This window comes from Gossypium hirsutum, chromosome A12 (genome assembly GCF_007990345.1).
Source record: "Gossypium hirsutum isolate 1008001.06 chromosome A12, Gossypium_hirsutum_v2.1, whole genome shotgun sequence".
In the NCBI taxonomy this organism is placed as follows: Eukaryota; Viridiplantae; Streptophyta; class Magnoliopsida; order Malvales; family Malvaceae; genus Gossypium; species Gossypium hirsutum.
The window spans coordinates 107,510,689-107,524,344 of record NC_053435.1 but is presented as its reverse complement, the minus strand read 5'-3'; the positions used below and the strand labels follow the sequence as shown (position 1 = coordinate 107,524,344).

Below are 13,656 nucleotides of genomic sequence, written 5' to 3'. Positions count from 1 at the left end.
GAGTAAATTTTTAATATAAAGAATCAATTTATTTTTTAATTTTAATTTATATATATTTTTAATAGAATAAATAAAATATAATTTAATTTCTAATATAAAGATTTTCATCATACCGAATTGATGTCCTATTATAAAAATATTAGTTTGAGTCTTTGAGACGCGCTCTAAAGGAAAGTAGTGGTTTTTCATAGGGTTCTTTATTTGTATGTGGTGAGGTCTGCAAAGAGACAATGACAGTGTACACAGTGCACAGAAGGTAGAAACTAACAGACCAAAAAAAAGAAAGTCGGCTTTACTGAACCAACTTTGGCACTGCAAAAAGATAGTTCTCCCTTTCTCAAAGCAAAGTATCTATCAACAAATTTAAAAAAAAAAAAGTTTAATTTTTTGGACAAGACAAAGATATGCGGTGACATAAGCTTCCTAACTGGATAATCCGCAGCCAAAAATGCAGCTATGTACAGCTCCTGTTTAAAATATCATTTATATTTATATAATTTTTAAATATATTGAATTAAAATTTGTGCATATAAAACTTTAATATTTATTTTTCGGAATTACCTAGTTTTTTTTTTCAAGTATTTCCTAATATATGAATTTTGCTTATCTAAAGCAGATTATGTTGTTTCCCTAATATAGGGGGTCTTACAGTCTAAAAGCTGATGATATTTGTGACCGTTAGATTATGAGGATTTTCATGATGTCAAATTATCAATGATCACCACTGAAAAGTTGTCTGCTAACTTGCTTTGGCAAGGCTGAGTTTATATATTTAAATCATTTATGACAAATTCTCAATTTTTCATATGAATTTTAAATTTTATTTAAATAAAAGTACATTGTTTCCTATTTCTGAATATTTCTATTATTTTAAACATAATTTTTTTTACATAAAATATAATTTAAAAAATCAATTTTATTTGAGTAGCAGTAGCTTTCAAACTATAAAGAACACATACAATAATATATATTCTATTGGAAAGCTGCAAAAATGAGAGGTTGACATAAAGAAAGATTAGAAAGAACATATCAGTCGCTCTTGTCTCTTCAAACATGAAAAAAGGTAAATTTAGAGTATAATTTGTTAGGATTATTTTGGGAGCATAATCATCGTAGTAATATTATGACCCAAAAAAATCATCATAGTAATGATGTTTTTGGAATAATGGGGAAATAAAAAGCTTTCATGCTCACAATCCAACCAATCATATTTGAACAAAACCCAAAATTAATTGTAATTTAATTTTTTTCTTTATTTGATGTATAAATTTATATACCAATATTAATTTACACGATTTTTTTTATAATTATTAGTGTTTTCGTTTGTTTTATAATGTGTGATTATTTTTATTTGGACTGAGATGATACCGAGTTGAAATCTTTCTAATACATGGTAAGGTATATTGTGGTGGGTTAAAATTAATGAAATATATGATAATACATATAGCACTTTTAAAAAAAGAATGTATATTCGAATCTTGAAAATAATATTGTTGGGAATGGAAGTCACGAACCCCAAACAAAAATTGTAAAATAAATTTACATGATATAAAAGAATAATTAATGAAATAAAAAAAAAACAAGAAATTTAAAGATAATCAAAATAACGTCTTTATGCTAAAAGCCAGCTTTTGAAAATTAAAAAAAAAAACACTATCTTGCCTATTTCAAATTAAGCAAAATCAAAATTATTGCATGTTTAAACATGTAAGAAATGGAGTCGACCAAAATGGGACCTTAATGACTTAACGACGTGCAAAGGCAAATCATGAGACGTAATTTGGAAAAGACACCTATTCGTGATTGATCTCATGACATTAAATGTTTGTAATCATTTTACGTGTTAAAATTTATCAGAATTAATTAAAGTTTTTATTATATTAATAAAGCTTGTTTTTTGATGGCCTACTATTAGTGTTTGGTTGTTGTTATTTTTTTCAAATTATATAATCTTATTTATAGAATAAATTAATAAATTATCCTTTAAAAAACCATTTTTAGACATAATTTGTCTTAAACTTTCTCTCAAATCCCCAAAATTTAGTTAATGCACTCAAGCTACAAATTTTATCTTGGGTGAAGATAAAAATTTAAAATTTTAAAAAGATTGAAGTTAATTTTTTTATTTTAAAAAGCATTGATTGTACAATTAATTTGTTAAGATATTTTTTTATTTAAATATATTTATTCTTTTGAGCAACTTATTTTTAGACCCATTCAAGTATAAAAATTTATCCAAAATATGAGAAATTTTTTATATAAACCAAACCTTGGGGCAGAAATTTTTTTTATCTGAGCCCAGACACCAAAACCCATTTTAATTATGTGGCTTTAAATCAAAGCCTTCACCTAATATACAAATCCATTTTAATAATCAATCGTTGGATGTTTCTCTTTCTTTTTATTTCCGCTATTTTGGTTTCAGATTTGGCTCATAATAATTTTAATATCAACCACGTGTGGCCTAGTAGTTAGGGTGTTCACCGTCTTATGTATAGTCTAGGTCCAAGTCGCACTGATCGCATTGCTGTTAAGGCTTTATTTATCTGATATTTTTGAGAGATTTAAGATCGAGTGTATTGAGTAAACCCGATGGAACATCTCTAGTATTGTTTATGTTCCCTGTTTTCTTAAGACAAGTTATTTTACCATAAGAAAATATTTTTATTAAGTTGATGTCAACTTTAATAGGATCATCAATTCAGTTATGTCATTGTCAAAATAACCCTTTTTTAAAATTATAAATAATATTATTATGGCATTTCTATCTTTTCATATTTCTATATTATCTTCAAATAAAAATAATTAAAAATATAAATCAAATGATTGAACATATGTTCAATAGTATTAAAATATAAATACTTTTAATATTTAATAAATATTTCAATAAAATATTTTTAATATAAAACATAATTGGATTGAGATGGATTTAATTTTTTATATTTTATATCTAAGACAAGCTTAAATAAATAATTAAGTACATATTTTAAATTAAATCGAATCTAGACAAATAGAACGTATGGAAACATTTCACATGAATCTAGCTAAATGCGAATTTATAACATGTATAGAATGTATAGTAATTAAATAAAATATATTTCGAATTTTAGCTAAACAATTTAGGAATTTATAATATATATTTTGGTGAAAATTATAGAGGTGAGATGGTTATACGTGACATAATTTTATCAGTTAAAAATATCAAAAATGTATCAGTTGTCAAATAAAAATATGAACTTGAATTAAAATAAAATAGTATAATAATAAATTTAACCCTTAATGTTTATTTTTATTTTCTCTCACTTTAATTTTAATTTTTATCACTTTGACCTTCGAGCTTAAAAAATTGTTATTTTTTAAATAAAAGAGTTGGTTAAACCTTTAAATTATAATAACATTGAAATGATAGAGCATGGGACAGTCCTTATGTATTTCATAAATATTATTAAAAAATATAAAAAAATTCCAAAAAAAACATATAATTACTTTTAACAAAAGTATCTACATTAGCAACGGAAATTATATAGACTACCATACAAGTTACCATATCAATGCTATTAAAATATTAATAAACAAGTTAAAATTTTAATTAAAAAAATCAAATTTAATTAAAATTTAAAAGTTGTGGTTCAAAATTATTAAAAAATAAATAAATCTATTACAAAAAAAATTGCATTAAACCAAAATAAAAATTGACAGTAGAGGTATTCATGGGTTGGGTTGGCTCGAGTTAGGGTCGGGACTAAGATGATATTAACATGCTTTATGCTTGTCTAAGCCCGACCCGACTCAACCCGAAATATGGGCTTAAAGCTCTCCTCAAACTTGTCCATATTTGCAAAATAATATCCAAGCCCATTTAAGTCCACCAATATTATTTTGATATTTAATAAATTTATATATTTTTTATTTATTGAATTTTTTTATATAGTCATTTTAACATTATTTTAATATTTATGTTAGAGTAGTATTAAATATTTAGTATAATATTTTTTTTAAATATGTTCTGTCGAAACCATTTTTTTAAAAATGGGGAATCGACTTTTGAAAACGAAGATACGGAGTCGTCACCAATCCTTTTTGTGGTGTGATTGGGCCACCTTATAAAACATTTAGGTCTACGAATTTTGAGAAAATAGGCTCGGGAGTCAGTTACGTATGAGGAAGGATTAACACCCCCATTACGCCCAAAATCGGTACTTCATTGATTAGTTTACGTCTTAATGTCGAAAATTAAAGATTTGAAAATATTTTAAAGTACGATCATCCTTTTTGAAACATTTGAGTAAATTAAACATGAGTTTGTAACGCCCCCTTACCCGAGACCGTCGCCGGAGTCGAGCACGAGGCATTACTAAACTTATTTGAGCACTTAAACAAATTCGGACAAGCTGTCCAACTGCGTCATAGTTTCTTAAAAATTCATATCTCGAGTTCCGAAACTCGAAATCCAATTCCGTAAATTTTTCCTGAAACTAGACTCATATATCTATCTACTAATTTTTTTCTAGAATTTTTGGTTGGGCCAATTAGTACAGTTTATTAGTTAAAGTCTCCCCTGTTTCAGGGTTCGACTACTCTGACATATGTGTATTACAAATCAGATATCTCCCTGTACAGAGCTTAAATGACTATGCCGTTTTTTTCTAATAAAATTAGACTCAATAAGGAATCTGTACATATAAAGCATGACTTCTAATTATCTTTTTAAAATTTATGGTGAATTTCCAAATTCAGAACAGGGGATCCAGAAATTGCTCTGGCCCTGTTTCACAAAAATTTAAACATCTCATAAAATATAGATCATATACCTGTTTCGCTTCTTCCATATGAAAATAGACTCATCAAGCTTCGATCCCATAACTTATTCATTATTTAATTCCATTTCTACTATTTTTAGTTATTTTTCAAATTCTCATCTCTACTGCTATCTGAATCTATTTTATGATAAATTTTACCTATTTCATGGTTTCCATGGATTAGCTAGCAATTTGACATACATAACACCAAATATGATCATGATTAGCCATTCCAATGGCTAATCATTACCAAGCATTTCCATACCACTCAATAACCATATCATAAGACCATATATACAAAATGATTATAATGCTATACATGCCATACTCAAAATATACAAGCCATTATGCCAAGATGGTATACGGATAGTGTGAGTGGGCCTCCGACCGTTCCCGATTTCCGAGCTAGCTTGTCAAAACTATAAGGAATGAAAAGGAGGGAGTAAGCATAAATGCTTAGTAAGTCCATATGAAATTAATAAGCAATTACCAACATGCTTTTAAGATAAAACACCACAATTGTACAATTTCTAATGATTTTCTAAAATCAGAACAGGGGATCTCGAAGTTATTCAAACTCTGTCTCACAACAATTTAAATATCTTATAACATAAAATCCAATTGCATGCATCGTTTCCTCTATATGAAACTAGACTCATCAGGCTTTAATCTCATATTTTATTCAGCCCTTAACTCAATTTCCATAATTTATGGTGAATTTCAAAAGTTACACTGCTGCAGTAATCCAAAACTGCCAAGGCCATATTTATTCATTCACCACTATTATTCACTAAATCCATACAATATCATTTCATCCATCATGGTAAGAATACATAATTATGCTTCATAAGCATAGATCCATAATCTCAATGTCATCAAGTATCAAGAACTTATTCCAAATCGTGTCATTTTCATAGTATTCACCAATTCTTAATCTTTTCGGGCCATTTTACATTTTCGTTCATAATCAAATTAGGGAACAACTACGGAATTGAGTACCTCATTATCACAATGCCATAGTAAAATTATGGTCTTGCACATAGTCACATATCACATACCGAGGCCATAGCCCAGCCATGGTCTTATACGGATCACATATCACACTGATGCCATATCCCAGATATGGTCTTATACAGTAGCACATATCACATTTCTCCAAAGCCATAGCCCAGCTATGGTCTTATACGGAAGCACAAATCACATTTCACATGCTGCCATGGTCCAACCATGGTCTTTTCCGTCGATTCATCTTAGCCACTGAATGAAAGTACTCAAGTCCGTTGTTCCATTTAATTTGTACTTTTATTCAAATATCATTTTACAATTATCACAGTTTAATGACATTTTATATACAATAATATACTATATCATTCATGAAATTTTCATTTCAAAACATTAAATTACACATTGCATTATTAAAAATCATATGAACTTACCTCGATATAAAATATTAGCAATCGAGCCTATTCCTCGTAAACTTTATTTTTCCCTCGATCACGACTTGAATCTCGTTTCTCTTGATCTATAATATAAATTATTTCTACTCATTAGCATTTATTTGATTTCTACTTCACTTCACAATTTATGCTGTTCAAATTTCGAAATTACACTTTTACCCTAAAATTTACAATTTTTACAATTTAGTCCCTACTCAATTCACCCATCAATTGAACTAATTTTTTCTCAATTAACACTTTATTTTATCATTATAAATTATTTCTAAACCTTTGATATTCTCAATTTCAACACCAACATCTAATTCACAACTTTTTCACAATTAGGTCCTAAATACCATTTTCTATCAAAATGACTTAATAAAACAACCTTAATATGAAATTAGAACTTCAATTTCATAATAATTCATCATATACTACCCCTACTCAGCCAGGGTAACTTCCAATTTCACCCACCAAATCAAAAACTAATGAATTAGATGATTGGACCTAATTGTAAAAGTCACCAAAACATAAAAATTACTGAGAAATAGTAAAAATTGAACTTACATGGTGTAAAAATATGAAAAACCAGCATAGGAGACCTGGTACGGCGTTTCTGGCTGAGAAAGATGAAGAAAATGTCTAGATTTTTCAATTACATCATTATTTAATTACTAACTTTTATGCTATTTCCAATTTTGCCCCTTGTTCACATTGTTTTCTTGCTTATTTCATACCCAAACCGTCCAGCCATTAACCTTTGGGTCTAATTGCTCTTTAAATCCATCTTTTTAAATACTCAAGCTATTTAATCACATCTCACAATTTTACAATTAGTTCAATTTAGTCCTTTTCACCTAATTAACTACCGAAATCTTAAAATTTCTTGACGAAACTTTAATACTAACTTATTTACACTCCATAAATATTTCTAAAAATATTTATGGCTCAGTTTATGAATTCGAGGTCTCGATACCTCATTTTAGACCCAATTTACTTATTAAATTCTTTTCTCTCTTTTTTTTACACAAAATTCACTAATTCAAAATTCTTCTAAATTCACACTTGATTCATAATTATTAATTTATTAAATTTTTAAACATACTTGTCGGATTTAGTGATCTCAAATCACTGTTCCGATATCACTGAAATTTGGGCCGTTACAGAGTTAAAGACCATCTCGCTTCAAGGTAAAACGTCACGTCCAATACGGTAGGACATATCGTTTTTGACCCCCGATTATGAGCTTGTCTTTTATTTAAAACATTCAAGCACTTCATTTTTTTTTAAAAAGGGTATTCGGATATTTAAATCAAACGTAAAGCCACAGCCCAGTATGGCAGGGCATGATTTTTCGAATTTTAAAAATACAGAACACTACCTCCACTTTTCAAAACTTGGAGAAATTCAATAAGAAGGATATTCGAATGTTTGAATCGAACAAAAACCGAGACCCAATACTGTAGGGTACAATTTTCTGAGCTTCCAAATATCGAAAATTGCCATTGTTTAGGAGAAAATTTAAAGAATAAATTGATTAAGAAGGATATTCGAATACTTAATTCGAATAAAAAACGAAACCCAGTATGGTAGGGTGCGTTTTTTAAAACGATTAAGTATAGAAAATTGCCTTTATTAAAAACTATTTGGGAACAAAACGTTGAATAAAATACTTAAATCGAATAAAAAAACGAACCCAATACGATAGGGCATGTTTTTTTAAAACGATTAAGTATAGAAAGTTGTTTTATGTTAAAACAAGTTGAGAATACATTATGGAATAAAAGAGCTAAAACGATTAAAGGGGAGGAAAAAAAATGATAAATAATGATGGATGACATAAAAATGATAATATGAGAATCATGCTAACCCTATATTAATAAAAAAAAATTTAAAAATGGAAACAACAATAGTCATAAATATGATAATATAATAAACATGACAATAATAGCAATATATCAATAGTATTACTAAATATAATAATAATAGCAAAATTAAAATAATAACGATGCTAAGCTAACAATAATGACAAATAATAATTAATAATAAGTATAATAAACTATATTTAAAATAATTAACTTTTAAAAAAATAGATAAAAAATGAATATCATATAAAGATAATTAAAAAAAAAAAGTAACCCAAAATAATAATAATGTACAATAGTAGTAAAAAAATTATAAAAATAATATAATAAGTTAACAAGTTAATCGCCAACTTGAAAGAGGTTCCAAGCAAAAATACCCAAATAACATATCAAGCTTTAAAATAAAATGAACAATAGGGAAGATAGGAGATTTTTAAAACATTAAACACTACTATAAGGGTAACACCAAAACTTTTAAACAAATAATGAATATAAAACTTAAAAAACATAAATAAGTAATCATACGAATGAATTTTAAAATCAATGCCATAAAATAAATAATTTACATGGAATTAGATATGTATTAAATATATAAAATAAATATAAAAAATAAAATAAAAATACAATAATACATAAATAAAATTCCAAAAAGATTAAGCAATATGCAGAGTGATACATATAACATTTAAGTAAACAATATGTGAAATAAATAAACCTAATATAAATAATATATAAAAAAAGGGTAATGATGATATACAAAAGTGATTTGGGGAAAAAAATGCACATGAAAAAAAACAAAAATCACGAAATCAACAAAACAATACAAAATTATATGTTAAATAATATGCTCTTATTTCAAAAGGGGAAAGAAACTTCATTGTAAGCATAATAAAACTAAAGGGATAATCTATAAATAAAATTAATCATTTAAATAAAATTACAGGCCGAAATAAAACGCACACAATCAAAATTGAAAATGACCCAAATCACTAAAAATACTGTTCATGCGTGGACCAATTCGAAACAGTGCACAAACCTTTGAGGAGAAATGAAACAGACATAATGGGGATAGATTAAAGGGGATGCAAAGTAGGAAGGACTGGCTGCAAAATTTACCTATTTAAGGGAGCATGCGCAGAACTCATGTGCAGGCAAATTTTCTTTTCCCCAAAAGATATCAAAATTAAGCCACCTTTTTAGAAAAAAAAACCTATTGAAAACCCAAATCACCTTTTTAAAACCCATTTTCCTTTTAACAATCATCTTTTTGATTTTTTTTGAAAAAAACTTAAGAATTTTTTTGAAATGTTCTCTCAACTCATACACTCATTTTCTCCTCTTCATCGGACACCAGCTCTATCAAAGGTCCCATGTGCGATGACCACTGACGACATGAGCACAACTCCGGTAAGACTTCTCTCTTTTATACTTTGTCTTTGTTTTGGATTCGGAAAAAAAAAACAGAAATAAATTATAGCAAAAGCTCACCTTCAAAAAAAAATCTTCTAGTTATTTTTTACTGATTTTGTATTTCTTTATGCATATAAAAAACGTCCCCCCTTTACAATGAAAAAAATGAAGGCTTTATAGCCAAAATACAAACAGTTTCTTCTTATCTCTTTGCTCAAATCGCAGGTATAATGGACGTGGGGCGTGGGTCGTGGGTCGTGCTTGGTGGTGGAGAACGTGGGTAGTAGAAGCATGGAGGTAGTTGGAGGCTAGGGTCCTGGCTGAAAATGTTTTGGGGTTTGTGGGTTAGGGTTAAGTATTTGGGCTTCAAAATTGGGTCTGTTTTTATTTTGTTTTTTATTTGATTTTGGTTCTATTTTTGGTCTTTGGGGGTTTATTTTTGGTTTAAAAATTTGGGCTTTAAAGGTAAATGGGCCCGGGCAAAATTTGGTACCCACAGCTGTCCCTCCTTGTTCGTTGTTTGTGTATCAAGAACAAAGCAAAGACATTAAAGAGCCAATTTTGCCCGGTCTTACTGATTTTTGACTCCTTATTCTAAATTACATAATATATAAAAAATATAATATAAAATATTATAAACATAAAAACAGATCGAATCTTATTCAATACCCAACTCATATTTAAAATGGGCCAAATTTATTTCCCACACTCTTTTTTCTTTACTCAAACTTTCTTAAATTAGGCCCTCCTCTCACTCCCAACACAAGGCATGTGTTGAATTAGAAGTCAAATCTAGGGCCCACAACTTTGGGTTACTGAAATGAGACAGCGATCAACAACTGGTCTTAGTACTTCTCTTGGTGTTTTTCTTTTAACCCTTTATACTTCTATTCTTAAAAAAGGACATTGGTACCACCACTCCACCATTAAATTTGGGCCGGCCATCAGCTTGTCTAAATGTGATCCTCTCTGCCAACATTCCGTCGGTAGGAAATTTAACGGAAAACTAAGGAAACACAAATATTTAAACTAACATGGCCTGCCTATTATTAACTCCCAATGTCCCCCCCGCCCCACCTCAAGGAAGAGATAAAATTATTTTTTAATAAGTTACTATTTTTAGTGTTTAATTTAAATTTAGGGTTAATTTAATAAAAGTTATTCATTAATATTATTAGTTTGAAATTTTCATTTGTTTAATTTTATGTTTAATTTTTAAAATACAGTTTGACGGACATGATTTAATTCGAGTTATAAATTAGATTTGATAAACGTTAATTGTTAATATTATTAACTAATTATATATTTCCATCAAATAAACTCTAAAACTTAAATTAAATACTAAAAAATTAATATTGTTACATTTGGGTACTAAAATATATAATTTTTGTCAAATATAAATATTAAATTGGAACAATAAATAACATAGGTGTGACGTTAGAAAATAAAAATGTCTCATTAGAAAAAAAAAAGTAAAATAATATGTAACAATTATAATAATAACAATTCATGGTAAATAAGAAAAATATTTAAACTAAATTAATAAATATATTTAATAATAGGGATTAAAAAGTAATTGTTGAAATTTGACTTTATTTTCAAAACAAACTCATAAAATATTTTTCACATACACCGAACAAATAACAAATAAAAAGAAAAGAAATAATTTTAAGAATGCTAATTTCACATATTATAAACTTATTGAAAAAAAAAATCATAACACCATATTACTTTATCGTCAAATAATATAATATTCGGTCATCCTCTGGTGCTATTGTTGTTTAAATTTAAACCTAATTAAAAACCTGCTTGGGACCAATTTGTTATTTAAATTTAACGTAAAATAATTAATTTATTTATCTTTTAAGTAGGTCAAACAAAATGTAATTTAAATTTTAGTATAAAAACTTCCGTAATACTTATACCGATTTTAACCATTTCAATATCATATTTGTTTCTTCATTCCTATCTTTCCTATCCAGCTGGCAGCTGCTTCCACTTGCTTAGACAACCAATTAAATGAAAAAGGAAGGGGAAAAGGCATGAAAAGAAAGCTTTTGGGGAGCTTATAATGAAATTATTGCATGAATTTTTGTCGTTAACGAATACAACTAAAAATTATCAGACTTTTCAAACTATTGGGCCACAATTATTATTAAAATGTTTTGCCCGTGGATTAGGGGTTTAATATAATTTTAATTATTTATTAAATGTTTATAAAAATTTCAATATATATTTATTAAAATAATTATAGTGACTGAAATTATTTTTATTAATTAAAAAAAGTTGAAAAAAAAACTTTAAGAAAGTTGAATTTTTTATTAATTCTATGTTAGTATAGATTATTTTAGGTTAATTATGGTTACTATTTATTTATCATATTTAAATTTACGAATTAAGAATTAATATTTATATTTTAATTTGATATTATTTTATTATTTTATTTTTATAATATCATCAATTAGTATAAATAATCAACACCTTTAATTATTCTAATTAAAATTTTTAGACAAATTTTTTTTCTTAAAAGTACACGTTCTAACTTATTATACGGAAATAGACTTTTTTGTGTATTAAAAATGTGTTTTCAAGAAAAGTTCATGTCCACATTTTAATTGAAATAGTTAAAGATGTTGACTATTTGAAGTAACTTATATCATTCTATAAGTATAGGATCAAATTGTATCAACTTAAAGTATAGAGGATAAATTTTAAATATGAGTATAATAAAAAGGACCAAATTCAATTATTTTTCTTTTAATGATTTAAAAACAAACACAATATGTGTCATGTAGGGACAGGGGCGAAAAAAAAATTTGGGGAAGCCGAAATTAAATTATAATTTTTACGATAGTAAAAATATAATTTTTCTATTTTAATAGACTCTATCTTTATAATTTTTAAATGATTAAATCAAAATTTATCATTTTTAGAGCAACTAAAGTATAATTTTATTTTTATTAATTTAAACTTTTAAAAATTTAAATTAGTAAAATAAAAAATTTGGAGAACCGGGGACTGCAAGCACCCCGGTTGCCCCCTGTGTAGGGAGGCCTTAATGGCTCCTTATATATATATATTATCTTTGTATACTTTTTTATAAGATTGAATTAAAGTGACTTAAAAAGGTGGAGAGATGAATAATAAATTGGATTAATTTATTATTAATAAGTAACAAAAATAGTAAAATATTTAAAAATAAATACTAATAATTTTATTTAACATGATTAAATAATAATTACTTATAAAGTAAATATTAAAATTCCAAATTTTAAATTTAAAAATTAAAATTCTAAATAAAAAATTATCAATATTTCTTTATAATAATAGTAATGAATTAATATTTAATTTAATTTAAATAAAATTATTAATATTTATTTTAATTTTTTTCCCAAATCTTGTTGTAATGATTTTTTGATTATTTAATTTTCTATTCTTTTCTAACCTTTATTGCTTAGACAATTTTTTTTCTTTTTTTTTTCCAATTTGTTGGTTCCCATTTGTCATAGACAACGATCAAATCTGTTGAACCGAAATCCGGTGATTTGATTGGTTCAATCATCAATTTAGTTATTAAAAATATTTACAACTGCATATATAAGCTTTGATTTTGATGTCATTATACCAATCAAATACATCAAATTTCATTTTCTATTATTATTTAACAATGTGTTTTCATATGGCTCACACAATGTGAGACCAATTATGTTTGGATCAAATGAATAATAAGTAAAATCCTCTTAATAATGATAACTCCAACATTCGAACTCAATCCAAATACATTAAAAGAATTCACTATCACTATTTCCATCCACTTATTGATTATTAACTTAAGTATTTATTATTTAAGTAGTATAAAAGGATATATATATTTTCAATATGGTATAATATATGGAATCATTTGTAATTTTACTAATAACATCGAGTATTTATGTTAAGAAATTTGATAATTAGCTTGTCAAAGGGATAAATCTCAAAACTATATTGAACTTTAGTCTGATGTGTAATTTTATACATAAAATTTGATTTTGTGTATTTTTATACATGAAATTTTAATTTGATCAAATTCTCACAATTTATTAATACAATTATTGATATAACATTATTTTATATTTATATATTGCATACGCGTATAATTATATTTAT

At 26.5% G+C, this 13,656-nt stretch overlaps 1 long non-coding RNA gene across 1 annotated transcript; it reads left to right on the top strand.

Moving 5' to 3' along the window:
- Positions 1-9,044: 9,044 nt before the first annotated feature.
- On the top strand, positions 9,045-10,069 carry LOC121211211 (uncharacterized). The gene is made up of 2 exons (XR_005906541.1): positions 9,045-9,507; positions 9,736-10,069. It is a non-coding gene; the product is annotated as an uncharacterized lncRNA (long non-coding RNA).
- Positions 10,070-13,656: the final 3,587 nt, after the last annotated feature.